The sequence below is a fragment of the Monopterus albus genome, unplaced genomic scaffold, assembly GCF_001952655.1.
Source record: "Monopterus albus unplaced genomic scaffold, M_albus_1.0 scaffold103.1, whole genome shotgun sequence".
Lineage (NCBI taxonomy): Eukaryota > Metazoa > Chordata > Actinopteri > Synbranchiformes > Synbranchidae > Monopterus > Monopterus albus.
This window is the reverse complement of record NW_018127983.1, coordinates 2,034,292-2,052,266: the sequence shown is the minus strand read 5'-3', so window position 1 is coordinate 2,052,266 and position 17,975 is coordinate 2,034,292. Positions and strand designations below refer to the sequence as shown.

At 37.8% G+C, this 17,975-nt stretch overlaps 1 protein-coding gene across 7 annotated transcripts in view; it reads right to left on the bottom strand.

The window, feature by feature from the left end:
- Positions 1-17,975, bottom strand: part of lpp (LIM domain containing preferred translocation partner in lipoma) — a 154,923-nt gene that overhangs the window by 118,556 nt on the left and 18,392 nt on the right. For all 7 annotated transcript variants that reach the window (XM_020609956.1, XM_020609959.1, XM_020609963.1 and 4 more), the window contains one exon: positions 9,985-10,030. The gene's annotated coding sequence lies outside the window, so the exon portion shown is untranslated. The remainder of the gene's footprint in view (positions 1-9,984; positions 10,031-17,975) is intronic.

Here is a 17,975-nt window from a genome sequence, read left to right as displayed (position 1 = left end):
CACACACACACACACACACACGTGGCTAAAAGAAAAAAGTTTTCTTTGCTATAAACTGAAGCTGACAAAAGTGAATGGCATTAGTCTCTGTTCAATATTTAATATTACAGACTGTGCATTTGATTTTTGATGTAACATTATTTTAAATAATAAATGAGTAAATGAAAATGGAAACTGCAGAGAAACCGGGACCCATAAGCTAAAGCACATCCTTTTGATGCAATCAAGCACTTGTGGCTCTTACAGTAATAAGACTGGTACACGTCTCAAATCTTAGTCTGGTCCCCTTTTGTTGAGCAACCTGCTCCAGCTCTCTCAGGTTTAATGGCCGTCTTCTCCCAACTATGAGTTTCAACTCTTTCCATAGATGTTCAGTGGGACTAAGATAAGGACTCATAGCTGGCCACTTCAGAACAATCCTATGTTTTCCTCTCATCCATTTTTGGCACTGTGTGCCAGACACAGCAAGGCAATCCCATAACATAACTGAGCCTCCTCCATGTTTCACAGTGGGGATGGTGTTCTTTTCTTTGAAAGCTTTATTTTTTCTTCTGGGAACACAGAGCTGATGTGACTGAACTCATCTGATCTCATCTGTCCAAAGGGCATTCTCCCAGGAACACTGAGACTTGTGAACATTTTAGCAAACTCCACTCAGTCTTTTACATCTCTCTTTGAAAAGTGGGCTCTTCCCGAGTCTTTTTCCATTCGGAAGGCAATATGTGGTGCAGCTGGACACCGGTCTTGGAGGTCAGCTTGTATCTTTTCTGAAGTTTTCCTTAGTTCTTTATCCATCATTCAAACTCTCCTGTGTGGTCAGGGCTTAATCGGTTTCTTGAGGCCAAACGTCTGCTTTACTGCTACAAACTACTTAATTATCACAACTTCTAAGGGGTGCCAATTCATTTCTTCAAAACATTTCAGAAGATATTTGTAGAGTAATACAACTATGTATATCCTACATAAATAGTGGTGTCACACTGTTGGAGTAGAAACTCTCTTATTTCTGACACTCCTTAACACTGCATGTTCTATAATGTAAAATTGGTCAGATGTTTGCTAAAATGCAGCTGTGAGGTGATCACAAACAGCAGATGTTCACTTAAACAATATGACACCATAAGCAAGAAGTTAAACAATGGAATAATGAAGTCAGAGCGCTTGTTGATATGTAAAAGGTCAATGAGACTCATTTCATTTATACAATAAACAATGTTATCTGATCATCCAGAGCCACACCAGAGTACATCACAAAGAAATTTGCTCCCACAGCAGCTAGATTTAGCTCAGGGATTTCTTTGGTAAACATATTTTACTGGACCACAGAAGTGTTTTTTATGTTTAAATGTTCTTGAAAAGAGGAGAAAGATGAACAGTTGAAGTTTACATACACTTATGCTGAAGTCATTAAAAGTGAAATTTTAAACTACTGCAGAATTCATTTTGAGAAGTCACTTAGGACATGTACTTTATGCATGACAATTTTTCCAACTGTTGTTTACAGATTATTTCATTTATAACTGACTATATCACAGTTCCAGTGGGTCAGACGTTTACATCGACTCAGTTGAGCGGGCCTTTAAGCAGCTTGGAAAATTCCAGAAAATGATGTCATGGCTTTAGAAGCTTCTGATGCTGTGAAAAAGTTTAAATGTATTTAACTAAGGTATTTGTAAACTTCTCATTTGTATTTTAAGCATCATGTTGGGGGGGGGGGGCTTTGCTACAGGAGGGACTGGGGCACTTCATAAAATAGATGGCATCATAAGGAAGAAGGATTATGTGGATATACAGAAGCAACATCTCAAGACATCAGCCAGGACGTTAAAGCTTGGTAGTAAATAGGTCTTGTCCAAATGGACAGTGACCTCAAGCAGACTCCAAAGGTTGTGGCAAAATTACTAAAGGACAAAGTCAAGCTTGTGGAAGGCATCCCAAAATGTTTGACCCAAGTTACACAATTTAAAGGCAATGCTACCAAATACTAACCGAGTGTATGTAAACTTCTGACTCACTGGGGATTTGATGAAAGACATAAGAACTGAAATAAATCTCTCTCTACTATTATTCTGACATTTCACATTCTTAAAATAAAGCAGTGATCCTAACTGGCCTAAGACAGGGAACGTTTATAGAATTAAATGTCAGGGGTTGTGAAAAGATGAGTTTAAATGTATGTGAACTTCTGACTTCAACTGTAAGTGACTGTACACATCTGAACTTTGGATATATTTGTATTTTGTTGATTTGCCTATGGATCACTTCTCTAAATAAATCACAGCTTTGCTTCACTCCTGACAAAAACAAAGTGCTGAAACGCTTCTTGGCTGGAAGCATCTGTACAGTATAAGCAAGGCTCAGTTAAATGCTTTTGGCTTTAGTCCTCATGCCCAGTTGTTTGGACGCTTAAATAATCTTCCACTGCTCACTCTCCAGTGCTGTGAGCCTCAGTGACACTCAAAGAAGATTAATTGAAAACCAAAGTTTGTTTTTTTGGAAGGTTTTATCCTTAATTGACTGACGGCTATTGCTGTTTATCTCTTCCTGCTGCTTAAAACCACACCCAGCCCCACTCAAAGGTCCAACTCCAGCCAGGGTATCTATGTCAACCCCTTAATCACTCCAGGATTGTCTTAATCTAATCTGTCTATTTTAAGCACATCTTATTTACTTGTTTTCTGCTTGCCCCTTTCCTTGTAGAAGATGATCGTAGCTCAACTGGATATCATCCTGCGTTTCAGTTTCTCATGGAAAGCTACAGTAATTAATTAAGGGGAGACTTTCAGCCTCTGTAGATAAACATGCAGTGTGATAGCAGCCATCTAACAGATCTACAGAGCTGTGAACAAAGGGTACAGTTACTCTACCATAAGGCAGTTCAATACACCAGTATTTTTCATTGCACTGTTAAGGTGTGCGACCGCTCTAAGCCAACAGCAGCACTGACTGAATGAAATAGATTCACGCTCACCGTGTCTGCACTTTAAATATGCACTCTGCTGGTAAGACTGTCCCTGTGCCAGACATGAAATTAACCAACTGAATTACTACTGGTGAAAACTGACTGCCAGTGACAGGTATAAAATACTGACTGCACAGCTGTCATGTAAAAGCCAGTTTAATCAATCTGCAGCTAATAGCCTATAATAATTCACCAACTTTGGTGTTATTTACCTTTAACTTTTTCAAGAATGCAACTAGATACTGGATTTTAAAGAATCTCACAAATTCTTTAAATCAAAATATTGAAACCAAGTTTCTTTTCTAATGTTACGTCATGTTAAATACTGTGCTGCAAAATCAATTTGCTTACAATTACATAAAAGGTTAAAACCAGAGATATTCCACCTGTTGTCTTTTTCAAAAACACTTGTTAAAAGTTGGTAGTTTGGCCCACTGAGTCACAGTCAGTGTATTTAACCACATGTTGCATGTTTTGGTCTGGGTATTTGGTGCATACTCAGCATATAGATGAAGAAGTGGCTCATGTTCCGGGAGATGTTCAAAAGGTTTCTATGGATGTTTTTATATCCTCTGTGAAAATGTGCTACCATAACTGACAACTGTAAATAACACTGACTAGAGCCGCAACATTTAGAAAATGAATGCATTGTTTCATCATCTTCCAATATATGTTTACTGTCGCATTTTCAGGCAAAATGTAAACAAAAAGTTTTCAGCTGAAATATTAAGGTTCCTACTGTTCTGTTTTATATTACTATAAAATTACTTTTTTCAGCCCTTTGCTGTTTGTTTTGTGACATGGTGACAGTTTTCCCCTTGAGTTCATCAGTTTGTGACAGAATCCTTAAATTATTGGTTTCTAATCCATCTTATTTCAGATGCTATGAAATGTAGTTCTGGCCATTTGGGCCTGTCCACCTCAATCACTGTAACTCATTGACTCTTATGTACTGAAGTTGGACTGGGAAGAAACTTCATAGCAACATGCATTTTTGGAAATAAATAAAGGAAGGATGAAGGAAAAAGAAAGTTAAGCAGGCAGGGAAAAGGGGGAGAAACGATTACCCATGACATGCTGGCACTGTCAGCTTTAATCATCAGATCTGCCAAGTCTGATATTAAAGAGGTGCACAATGCCATGATAAAAGATGTCACAACAAAAAACGTAGGTCTTTGTTAAGCAGTGCTTATGATTGTATAACATTTTAGGCACCATCTACGCAAGCAGTACATTATCATTAATGCTTGCGTGGATCATTTGCTCTGGACTACCCAATCAGGCCACATGGGCTATCACTGTGATCGCACCATGTCAGGTTAAATGTGCTGGCACAAGAAGCTCAGCTTATTGAAAACAGAGCTGCCAGCTGTTGTAAATATTCTATTGGATTCTTATGAAGGTAAATCCCTGCCAAAATGTTTGAGGGAGCACCAAAAACATTTTGAGAGTTACTCAGTTTGCAATTCGGCATTTGAGAGCATACAGACACATATTTGTAAGTGGAGAATGAGAATGAGTGTCCAAGCCACGGGTGTGCTCGTTTCTGAGTATGTGCTCAGATTTCTTCACTGGGTTTCGTATAAAATTCTCTCAGCATCAAATTTTTAAAAACATACAAAACGAGTCTGTACATGTTATTCAGTTTGCAAATCACAATTTGAAAGCACACGTGTATTCACATAGCTGGAATTACACTCTCAAATCTGATTCTACACTTACAAATCTGTGCCTGCACACTCACAAATGCAAGTTGCACACTGAGTAACACCTGAAATGTAGAATGTGTACCCTCAAACGTTTTGGTGGAGATTTGCTTCCATATACGTTTCATATGTCAAATTGGACTTAAATTCACAGTATTAAAACCAACATTTATATTATGACCTCTCATTTATATACAATATCAAAGCAATGAGCAAACAATGGTTTGTAAAGAAATATATTTTTATCTGTGGCTGACTCACAACCTTATTGGTTCTTCAGTTTGCATTTCCACTATTTTTCACTGTAAAGGTTGATACAGTAGGTTGTTACGATGGATATCAGTCAAATATTAGCTCAACAACAGAATAAAATGTAGGGTTGTTGCTGGTTGGTGGTTTGTTTGTTTTTTTTTTTTTGGGGGGGGGCCAACAAATGTGTTCAAAGCATCAAATATAATGTAGATGTTCACCTCTAAATGCACATGGCGTACATACTACGTCAATGGTGGCATGCCTACATATTGTCCTACACAGCAGAAAATTCAGTGTTACACTGGCTTTCCAAGATACATATATACTGTATGTACATGTACTATTTAAGAGTATTGAAAGTCAGTAATCTTATTTAACTGTCAGGACTCAGAGTAGCATTCATGCATTAATGTTTTTTGTGTTTTAACAAGCAGAGGCTCTTGACAGTCAAAAAAGTCTGACATATAATAATGAAATTTTGTGACACCGAGAGACTCTAAACAAGATGGTTTAAAGGCTGAGTACCTACCAGAACTACATTTTACTGACTTACCGTGAGCAAAATAGAGACCATTTCACATGGTATTTTGTAAGTTAACACCAAACAATCAGTTTGAGTAAGACTCCATATGAATTAAGAGACTATCAGGTTAGAAAAGCTCTGCAGAAAATGTGAGGAACGGTATAAATCTGAGTAAGGACTTAAGTTTTTTTTGTCCAACATATTTACCTTACATAGGCTGGTATTAGGCAAAAATAAAAGCATGGCTATGACATGAAAAATAATTTTCCTAAAAAAAGGCCATTATATAATTTCCCTGGTGCATCCCCTGAGAGTGCAGCCAAAGCTGAAGGATTTGTTTATTTATGTACATTGCATGTCTCTATTCTGAAACGAGTGAAGGAAAACTGTTTTACTACAGCTCAACAAAGTCCAACAAAGAGTTACGCATTTGAAATTCTACAGTGAAGATAAACTGTTCTTGAAATTCAGCTGGCAGCCTGCCTCACTAGTCATCCTTCGATTTGATTTGTGTGCTTCAAGAATCTGGCCCCAACACACAAACTGTGAGCCAGGAATCCAAACAGAGAAACCAAGAACCATCCTTGGCAAGCTAGGTTTTCGGCATCACTGCGACTCAGTCGATTAACGCGGTCGCCATCAGTCCTCTTCTGTGAAGCTTTAATGTCAACTCATAATGAAACTAAACTTCTGTGTGAAGGGTGTCATTCCACTGTTTGCCTTTAAGATACAGTGTGTCATTACTAGGCATCTGTGTGCATGTGTGTTTTGCACAGGAACCAGAGAGCGCACATACTGTTTAAATTATTGCGCATATGTACATAAGGTTTTGTGCAATGATCCGTGCAAAGCATTTAGTTGGGCTGAGCTTTCACTATTGCTCACGTCATTTGTACTGTGCTCAGTGACTGAATGTTTGAACCTCATTTAATAAAGTCCGAAACATAACACTTACAAAAATCACTTTCAGCAGCCTCTGAAATATCCAGCACTTAATGAAATTGACAATTTTGTTTTCAAAAGGATGACAGGTTTATATACTGACTCCCTACTTTTTTTACATTACATGAACCATACATAAATGCCATATTTCCATCATGCTTTCCATGTTGTTTTCTACCATTTCTAGTTTTACTGGTGCTCTTTTAATTCATTACATTATCTTGTTGAAGGTACTTCTTCCTCAGTTGTTTAATGGCACCCAACTAAAAAATTGGTGCTTCTAAATGTTTACGTTGATGAACCAACTCCTAATATTAGTATAATATTAGTATAATAGCAGAAAAACGGACAACACAATGTGCATTTTCTTATGCCAAAATTCAATGCAATTCTAGATTCCATTAAAATTTGATCTACGTTTCGATGGAAACCTGACCACTGATTTTGACAATGGACCAGAGAGGTTGCAGTGACAGAACAGCTTAAGATCTAAGGGGATTATTGTCACAATGGGGGTCAGTTCAACATTCAACAGTTACTAAAGAATAGTACCCTTTCTGAAGTACTATATCTGCACATATCCAAATATGACTGCACAAGAGTGGCACATGCTTCCTCGGGGTGAGTGTGTCTTTTAGGATTTTTGGTGAAGAGGGCTGTGACTAATAATACATAACAAGGCCACAGTTTTGCCCATTTTTGCCTATAAAAAAAACAATTAGCTCTTTTGTCTGCTCTATTTCTCTGAGGACATGAACAGGCTTATTATTACTAGAAGAATAAAGGTGTGTTAATGAAATCCATGGCAGGAAAAGGAAGATCGCTGCACCACCTGTTCAACATATTCATATTCAGGGAAGAAGAGCTCAGGTTCCCACATGAGCACCTACCATCTGTTTAAAAAATACATCCCATTTTGGTTTTCAATAACAATGCATGCTTTGCTAAGCACAGACACCTCAGAGCTTTCTAATTTCAATGTCTACATTCAGATTTTGTATAATATACTGTTTTATAGTATTTGCTGTATATTCCACTTTTTTCAGTGGTCAGTATAAGAAGAGCTACTTTGAAGCAGCAAATGGCTGATTGAGTGCAACTAATCTAATGGCAGACATTTGTGTCAGGACCACAAAACAAAAACCAAGTGTACATTGGTACATTAGAATTCTAAACACAAAAGCAGGACTAAAAAAAAAAAAAGCTGATGAAAATATATCTTAAATCAATTATAGCAAAGACCATTAGTGTTATCAGGACATGCAAACAATTTCAACGCAGTTGTTAAGGGATATTCTCAGCAGTTTATCAGAAATAATCCCAACAAAGAGTCAGCTAAGACAAAGGATCACTGTAGGCTTCAACAATGTACCAAAGGCAGACTTAAAGGTGCAGTGTGTCAGATTCAGAGGGGATCTGTTAGCAGAAACAGAATGTAGTATTCATAATGAAATGTAGTTTTAATATGCTGTCCTTGGTGTATAATCACCTGTAAATAAGAATCATTGCATTTTCTTTAGCACAGGATAAGCATCTTATCCTATTCTGGTGGCATGCCCTTCCATGTTGCGCCACTATAGTAGCCCAGAACAGACATATCAGACAGGCTCCAGAGAGGGAATTTCACATCGTCACATTCAAGTAGCAACCTGAAATCAGTAACACTATAGCACAAAACAAAACAAGGATACAGTAACATGCTTTAGAATGTAGCACCGTGAAACAATCAAAATGTTTTATTTCTTTTATTTCACGGCTTTATTTTATTAGCACCGCTCCCTCTCTTCACTCACACACTAGCTCACTCAACCACAATCTCCCTCCCTCTTTCTCTCTCTCTCTGTGGCATAGATTTAGAAAATACAGTTAAATTTAGACAAAAAGATTAAAACCAACTCTCAAGAATGACTGATTCCTTTGTTCCTAGCAACGAGTCTTTGAATAGAATAGAGTGATTGTCCAGTGTTAGCCACCATGTTGGGAGGCACAGCGCTCCAGGGCACTGTGCCTTCAGTCACATGACTGAAAACTGTGAACAGGGAAGCAAATTTCAAACTATTTTCCTAATCAATAGCCGGCAACATTAACAATCAATATATTGCAAATGTATTAAAAATCAAAAACTGAAATCTCATTTACAAAAGTAATCAGACCCTTTGCTGTGACACTCCACATTGTATCCTGTGTATCCTATTTGCTTTCATTGTTCTTGAGATGTTTCTGGAACTTCACTGGAGCCCACCTGTAGCACCTGTGATGAGTTTAGAAAGGCGCACGTGTGTACATATGGTCCCACAACGCTCACTGCATGTCAGCACAAAAAGCAAGCCATAAAGTCCAAGGAACTCTCTGTAGGCCTCTGGGATGAGACTGTGGTGAGAGATAGATCAGAGAAAGGGTAGAAACCATTTCCAAAGCTTTGAATATTCCCAGGAGTACAGTGGCTTCAATAACCATGAAATGGAAGAAGTCTGGAACTGTCAGGACTCTTCCTAGAGTTGGCCATCAAGCCAAACTGAGTAACTGAGAAAGGACCATGGTCAGGGAGGCAACCAAGAATGCGTCTAATCTGACGGAGCCTGACGGGATCTGCCAGGAAGAACAAGATAAACTGACCAAATCCAGGTGTGCAAAAACTGTACAGACTTACCCAAGAACACTGGAAACTATAAGTGCTACCAAAAGGGGCTACTACAAAGTGCTGAATTAAAAGTTATGTAAAAACATATTCTGCTGTGTCATTATGGGCGACTGAGTGTAGACTGACGAGCAAAAATAGCAAATCATTTAAAATTAAATCTACAGAATAAAATATGCAAAAATTCAAGTGGTCTGACTACTTTCTGAATCCACTGTACAGTATGTACATGTGAGGACACTAAAAAAGAAAACTGAACAAAGCCCTATTTTATTATGGGGTACTATTTTTTTTTCTGTCTAAGACACATGGCTTGATCTTCCTCTTGACAAAAGCTAATTTAATAAATCGAGAATGTAATGGAAACACTTATGGAATGTCAGTAGGGCAGTGTCCTGCCCTTTAGCCAGCTACCTATGTCACAGCAGATGCAGTGCATGTGTGAATTTTAAATTTATGTTTAATAAATCAAAATAGTGGAGCTGGATAACATTTATATTTTTGATTAATTAAGAGATGTTTTAAAATAAGAAAAATAACTTAGATAATTGATTGATAAAGATTTTGAGTCAAAATAATGAGGTTCTGGATGCTCTTTATAATCACCACTGACAAGAATTAACTCTACCAATATTTTTTGTCAAGCAGGCAAAAAGTAAAGTGTGGGAGAGGTGGTATGATGAAAAGAAAATCTTGAGTGATACCAGATAGTTCCTGAACCTGCACCAGATCTGGATGGTGCATGTGAAATTGCTCAAAAAAATAAAATAAAAAGAACCCACGACTGCAGTAGTTCTCTTGTAAAAAAAAAAAAAAAAAAAACACACACACACACACACACACACACACACACACACACATTTAAAAGGCATGGAATTACAATGGTGCTTGTGGAGGCTGTTCTGTCTAATTTATACTGTATGATACTGTTGTAGAAAGCAGGAAAAAATTGAGTACTTACCCAAATTTTCAGGCCAAATGATGATGTGAACTTTGAGATCAGAAACCTGAAAAGATAAGCAACAAAATATTCAGCTCATAAATAAAAGGAAAATTACATTTCAGAAACAAACAATCATCTCGAGCAGAATGGATCCAGATCAATTAATTTAAACCACCTAATCAGGTTATGCAGCAGTTGTTTGGGTGTTTAATTCACCTTGCCGCCTTTCGTTCAATTGTTTACTTTAAGAAAGTTGGCATTAAAGTGCAGCACTAACTCCTAAAGTGAAACAGTAACTTTTGACTGCAGGGGATAAATTCAAGAATGATAATTGTGACTGAAAATTCTATTTCTGGTGTTGTGAATGTCCTACATTCTGTTTAGATACAGGTAAGGGTGGGGGTGGAATGATTTTGTCTCCAGGGCCCAAATGTGTGTATTCTCTTGCTGAGGAATGCTTTTGTTCTGATAAATTGACACTGTCAGTTTCCCACGTTGCCACAGTGTGGCATATACTATAGGGAGCAGGAGTGGAAACACAGATGCTACATACGATTGGTGCCAGTCAATGTGACAGTTCTTGTGTTGTCTTTTCTTTTTGTTGTGGGGATGGCGGGGGGGGGTCTATTTTTCTAAATCTGAACTTCCAAGTTGAGGAAGCAGGAAAGAATAGGAATTAATACACCTACACTCCTCTTCTCCCTTTGGATTGGCAAAAATCTCTTTGTACTTGCATCATAATTACTGGCGGGCGCCTGTTTGGGATTCTTATCCATGCCTCCTTCACACTTTGCTTTTGTTACAAATAAAACTAAGCCTTTTCTCAACTTCAGTTCAGTTTCTTGCACCGTGCTAATGTTAAGAAACAAGTACTGCCTGAAGTGGCATCCCTTGTTCTAGCATATGCTCCTTATTTTCAGACGTCTTGCCCAAACACAGCAAGTAGCCCGATGTGAAGGAAACATAACCAGCAGCCAGGGTGTTGGGGACATGTTGATCCAGGGAAATGAACGTTATGAACCAGCTCTGTTTTGGGGTCTTTTCATACAGCCTGACACACCGATTCAATTCAAAGTGCAGTCTCAATTACTGAGTATGTTTAACATGCTGCGGTGGAAAGTAACTCAGTACATTTACTCAAGTATTGTACTTGAGCACAATTTTGAGGTATGTGGACTTTGAGTTTTTTCATTTTGTGCTACTTCATACTTTGACTTTACTACATTTTAGAGGAAAATATTTTATTTTACTCCACTATATTAGTTTTATAACTTTAGTTACTAGTTACTTTTCATAACCAGATTATTCCAAAAGATTTTATTGGCCTCTGGTGGAAAATTCACAAGCTACAAAGCAATATGTAAAGTGCTTCAAATTATTAGCATATAAGCTGGTTAAAACTAGCCCCCCTTTATTAAATGTCATGTACGCATTAATTCATCAGTAATTATATTTCAATAATATGATATTCATAAATTTGAAATGTGCCATTATGTACGAGTACTTTATGTTTTGATACTAAAACTTTTACTTAAGTAACATTTTGAATGCAGGCCTTTTTACTTGTAACTGAGTATTTTTACACTGTGGTATTGCTACTTTTACTTAGGTATCTGAGTACTTCTTCCACTGCTGTGGTATTGCTACTTTTACTTAGGTATCTGTTTAATTCTTCCACTGCTGCTAACAGGTTTGCCTCAAAAACACTGACCTTCTACCTTCAGTTTGATGTTGAGGACTGACCGTTGGTGTATGTTTTGTTGTCCTTTGAAAAAGAATGTTTTCCTTTACTACTTTCAGTCAAATGCGTACATGTGCATGTTAAGTATATTTTTAGTTAATGACTTTTAAGACTTTACACCAGAAGACAATACATAAATATTTTGCTAAACTAACTGAGTTACAATGTGAACAATACATATATTTTAAGTACTAAGGCTGAAATAATCAGCTGAATCTTTCACCGACAGAAAATGAATTGGTGACAATGTTGAGAATCCATTCATTATTACGCTTAAATTTACAAGCAGTAGCCTATACAAAGCTTTAATAGTTACATATTGCACATCATAATGTAGTTTTAAGCAGACATTTGTGCTTGCATATTAATGTACCAATTTTGTCAACAATTAGAACTTTGAGTCAAGACGCATTTTATATTATAGCTACATTTTACTATATTGGTTATTTATTACCAAAATATGCACATGGGTGTCCACAGAGTTATGGTTATTGACAAATATGTAAAGAAACTCCATACAGCTGACGTGTTACTTGATGTTCTGCCATATTAGAGCCTGAAGCGTTTATCAATTAAATGAAAAGATTGATTTATAAAACAAAAGACTTTAGCTGTATGCTGGTGAGTATGCATCTGAAGTAAACAAAAACTGTTACAAATATTTTTAAAAAGTCGAGAGCAGTAGATTATCACAAGGGATGACTGTAGCTAATACACTGCTAGATAGAACAGGTGAACCTGCCAGACATAAGTTTAACGGAGCTGTTATAAATCTAACTAACACCAGACAGGAATTCTACACAGTTGCTGACTAACTGCAGACAACACATCTTAAAAAAGCCCATTCACACAAATCCACCCAAAAACACTCTTTGTATCCTGGTATAATGTCTTAACTTAACTGATCCATTAGTTTTGGGATCTCTGCCAATAAGACTAGTAATTAGAATTTCATTTGTTGTTGACAACACAGTGAAAAGGAACAGAAAACCTAAAGGTAACTTGCCTTTTTAGCAACAGTGACCTGTTTCAGTATACATCACAGAGCTTACTGTCAACACTCTTTATTGGCACTTATTTTCCACCAAAATTACAAAACAGTGAAAACTGTCTACCCTCCATATCACCATTGCCCCCCCACCCCAAGTACCACCATCAAGGCCAAACTTTTGCTGTGTATGTATACCACAACTACTGTGTCATCTACCCATATACGCAGTTGACTGAGAAAGTAACTGCTAACTGGGGACCTTATTATAGTAAATGCTTAGAAAATATGCCTCACTTCCTGTTTGCTTGTCTTGGCATCACCTTAAATTGTGCACCGCTGCTATGTGGGTTGGATATTTTATTTATACCTTTATTTACCCAGGGTATATTTACTGAGCACTGATATCGCTGTGTTTTTCAACAACTCCACGTCTCTCACACAGGCAGTTACACATACTCATTCCTGCAAACAACCGTCTGTTAGCCCAGTTTTCTACAACTGCAACACAGCCATAATAGTAGAAATCCAATTTCTTCTCCAGCTAAAAAATCTGAGTGAAAATGAGTCACCAAAACAAATACATTGCTTTCTATACAGTCCAATATCTAACCAGCTGCTGTGACTTCTCAGAGAAGTGAAGGTCTTGAAATCCATCCACAAAACTTGATTGATTATACAGGCGCCGGGTTACAGATCCAAAAAAGTACAAAAGAGTTTCAGCATGTTCTGGGTTAAGCCATCTGGGAAATTTTGCAGCCGAGGAGGAGTTGCGCAAATGATTATCTGGCAAGAAATGGAAATCGTGGAAAACTCGTCAGATTGGTTTGTGAGTTTGTGCGCGTCTGTCAGTTGCAAACCCAATAAATCAAAAGCTGAGTTGTAAAGTTGCTAATGCTGGTACTAGCACTATACCTTGGTTGACAAATACCAGCTGTCCCAAAGCTATATTTTCACTTTTATAGTTTATCAAAAGAAAGTCTGTTGTAAATGTTGATCTGAATAAGTTATCATCATCATCATCTACTTTAGGCAAAGCATTCAAACCATAGCTACTGTACCCTGTTCTGCACCAGGCTATTTGAACAGTACCTTGTGCTGGAGCAAATCCTTAAACTAACTTAGTGAAAAACACAGATATATAATAAAATCCACTTCATTCAAATGGAACAAGAACCCCTTGAATTTGAACCATTTTTTCATGGCTGTTGCCTAATTATCCATCACAGATTTATGTCACAAACACAAATAATGGGCTGTCAAAAATAAATGGCATGCTAGTGGTGTTTTTTCCTAAGACGACAACGACAATAATAACAGCACTTTCAGTCAACCATAATTGAAACAGGCCACTGTTTATTGTTTGTGGACAAGCTATCAATTACATCTCTATTCTTGTGATGCAACACAGAACATATATTTGCATATGAGTCATTATTTGCTAAACACACGCCTCTCTAAGTGCTGCAAAAGATCTGCCCTCAGACACAGTTGCATACTTAAATGAATCAAAAGAAACAAAAACATCATACAAATAGTGTAGGTGAGGCATGCATTTCTACCACACCTGCCAGTGAACAAGGCCAAAAAAACAAGCCCGTGTTTGAACCTAATCCTAACCTCTCCTGTAAGAGAAACATTCCTGGATGTTACTTCCACTGTTCAAATGTGTACTCACACTTCAGCTGCTGTTCTGAGGGGAGCCCCACCATTTCCCTAAGTCTCTAACATCCATCCATCCATCCATTATCTACACCGCTCATTCCTGAATAGAGTGCAGGTGGGGGCTGGAGCCAATCCCAGCTGACAATAGGCAAGAGGCGCGGTCCACCCTAGACAGGTCGCCAGTCTATCACAGGGCTGACATGTAGACAAACAACCACACACACACACACACTCACACTCACACTCACAGGCAATTTAGAGTCACCAATAAACCTAAGCTGCATGTCTTTGGACTGTGAGAGGAAGCCAGAGAACCAGGAGAGAACCCACGCACAGGGAGAACATGCAGACTCCGCACAGAAAGGCCCCAGGTAAGTCCCTAATAGCAGATAGCAAAACAAAATTGTTCTGGCATATTTGTATAATTACAAAGGTATCTAAAAATGGCAAACTGGTAATGTTGATCTAGCAGACTGATCTGAAACTGAACTGGAAACAAGTTTGACACTGTGGGCTTCTGCCTTAGACAAAATAGAAACAACTGCGCCTGACCCCTAACCCCACTCTACAGGTTGGAACTACAGTTCCCATACTGCTTTGGGAGATATAAACAGAATGTTGCCGTGGATTTTGGAGTTACACTTTGAGCTACAACCTGAATGTATTTTTTTTTTTTGCTTATATTTATTTGCATTTTTGCAAACGGACATTAAAAATTTGCCATATTAGCTACAGTCAGATTCAGTTTACAATAGCCTAAATGTACAGACAACTATCATGGATTCTTTTGATACTGAAGAGAAGTTTTGGAGATATGAGGAGTGTCTTTCTTCTAAGATGTCTAAGCAGATTTATGGACATTCATTCATATATATAATGGTATCTTCTGTGTTTGTGTTCAAGGTTAACTAAGATATGACACAAATTATGGAAATCAGACAGAAGCTCATCCTTCACGCACCCCTCTTCAACACTCCACTACCTTTCACAGATCAAACATTAGAGGGTACAGTCTTAGCCAAGTCTGCAAAGCAGTAATGTGACTGGACTTATAAACGAAAGAGACCAATATTCTCAATCTGAAGCCATAGCTAGAAATCTATAACTAAAATGACTGAAACACTATGAATTTAGCTGTAACAAAGCTGCTTATACCATGTGTCCATTCTAAAAACTATCACTGAGTACCACACTTGAACCTGGACTGCTTTTGTTGAGTGTGACATTACACAACTGCATCTTATGAAGCAAGTATTTACATTAAATTAAACCAGGTTAAATATGTTGTTGATGAAGATTTGACATCCCATCACAGACCCACAGAAATGTTCAGACATATTTTTTGGACAGTCAAATAAAAGGAGCCAATTTCAGTCACTGCCAAATCCATTATGATAACTCAGGTTAAACCATTTTCATTCTTGTAGACCATGGAAAATACACAATGAATACTCAAATTATCAAAGCCATTAAATGTTCAGTCATTTACTATCAAATTCAAGTGATCATCCAAGTACATTAGACCATTAACACAATTCTAAAGACCCACAATCTGTCAAAGAAATGTAATTTACGCTGTGAAAAGGTCTTTATTCATGCTATGATGGACAGGCAGGAAAGAGACAAAAAAAGTGTGCACATGTCACACCCTTCTTCTAATCAGCCTCTAATCCTTGTCTTCAGGCAGCACTTGGGATCAGCCTGCTATTTTTTTAGGCTACATAAGGTGTGTTTGAATACTTACAATACTTTTTTATACAACAGCTGACCTAAACCTTCCTGTCAAACAAATCAGCCAAAACTAAGGAGAGCTGGGTCCCTTTACTGTGTGGACACCTGCTTTCTTAGTGTTCCTGTGGACAGCCTGACTGGGCTTCAGTGTTTACTGCATGAAAAGGTCGACCACGCCAATGAAAAACACTGTGACTGCAGAAGGCATTCAGACCCCTTCACTTTTTGGACATGTTATTGAGTTATAGATGTAACTGACATTTTTGACCAAGTGTACAAAAGGCAGAGGGGTCTGAATTCTTGCTGAAGCCACTGCACATATCCCTGAAAATACCTTGACCATTTACCTGGTAAGGTGTATTTATAACCACACAGCAACATGAAAGACATGTTCATATTAAATTAGTTACCTTTTCTGAACCAAATACAGTATAGCACCTGTGGGACTGAAGGAATCTGCTGAGGCCAGACTGGACTACAGTTAACAGGAAACACGTGCCTCATCTGACATATCCTTGACCTGCTAATCATCCATGACAGCTTCATCTGGACTAAGAATACTTGTGGATCTCACTTCGAGGTAAATGGACTACCTTTTGTAAATGTGAATACACAGTCTTATGAGGGATAGAATTTTCTGAAGACACATCATGATATAATTATCATTTCTAATCACTAAAAATCAAAATACAGTTCTTTTGGTACAAATAATACATCCCACATTGGGCCCTTCTATTAACCTTTCAATCAGTGCATGCTGGCAGTAAACTTCAACAAAATACTTTAGTGAAATAAGTATGCAAACCCAGCAGTGAGACAGACTCGCCACAAAGAATATACTCTGATTTTAGATTTGATGACAGATCGTTGCCCTGTTAGACCTCTTTTTATTGATGACACCAAGTGGTCAGATGACCAGACAAATCAGCATTTTAGTCAAATTTATTTGGAAGCAATAGCAAAAGTTAACTGTACCCAAACTGTCACATCTGACAACTAGTATGCTTTTTTTCAGCTGTAACCTACTGTAAAATGTTGTATTTGTGTAGACTCCTGTGCACTAGGGATCAACAGTGGCATTATGGGTGTACACGCCTTCAGTTTTACCTCCAAATTAAATGGATGCTACGCTGAATAAACTGGTTTGTTAATAGCCTTTATGATTGCCTGACCACATACTTAGATCTCTGTGAGAGCTGCAATGAGCAAACTACTTCAAGCACAACTGAGTCACAAGCTACATTCACATCACCTGCCAGAGTGACTCAAATATGAATTTTTTCCCATCCATGTGACTGAGATCTGATCTTTTCACGTGTGAACAAACCAAGTAATTTTTTTTTAATCAAATCTGGACCACTTCTATAACTGGTTCAAGAGCCAATTTATATCCAATATTTGACCATACAACAGCGGTCAGAACAGTCAGATCTGAATTCATGCGGTTATTTTTTAAATGTATCGCTCCTCTCCGCATGCACATGTTGCCCATTATCATCATTCAGTGTCACTGACTGGTAAACGTAAGCATGTATGGTTCTGCTCAAGCCATACTAGAAGGAAAATATTGGAACCAGGCCATTTTGGAGGGAACTGCACAATTCGACCTTCACACAAATTCAAATCTGGAGCTGGACTGTCATATGTCAATTAAAAATATGAATGTCAACCACCAACACAAAAAGATGGAATCGGACAAAAAGATTGTTATTGAGCATTTTAGCCTATAGCATGAACAAAACTATAGGGCTCCATAAACAATGTTACATGAGTCACAGCTGGAGCACCTCTGCAGCTGGGACTGGCATGAAATAAGTACTATGGTACTGTTAAAGAGAAGAAAACTACCCTTTCTGCATCAACTAACAACATGAACTCAAGGTG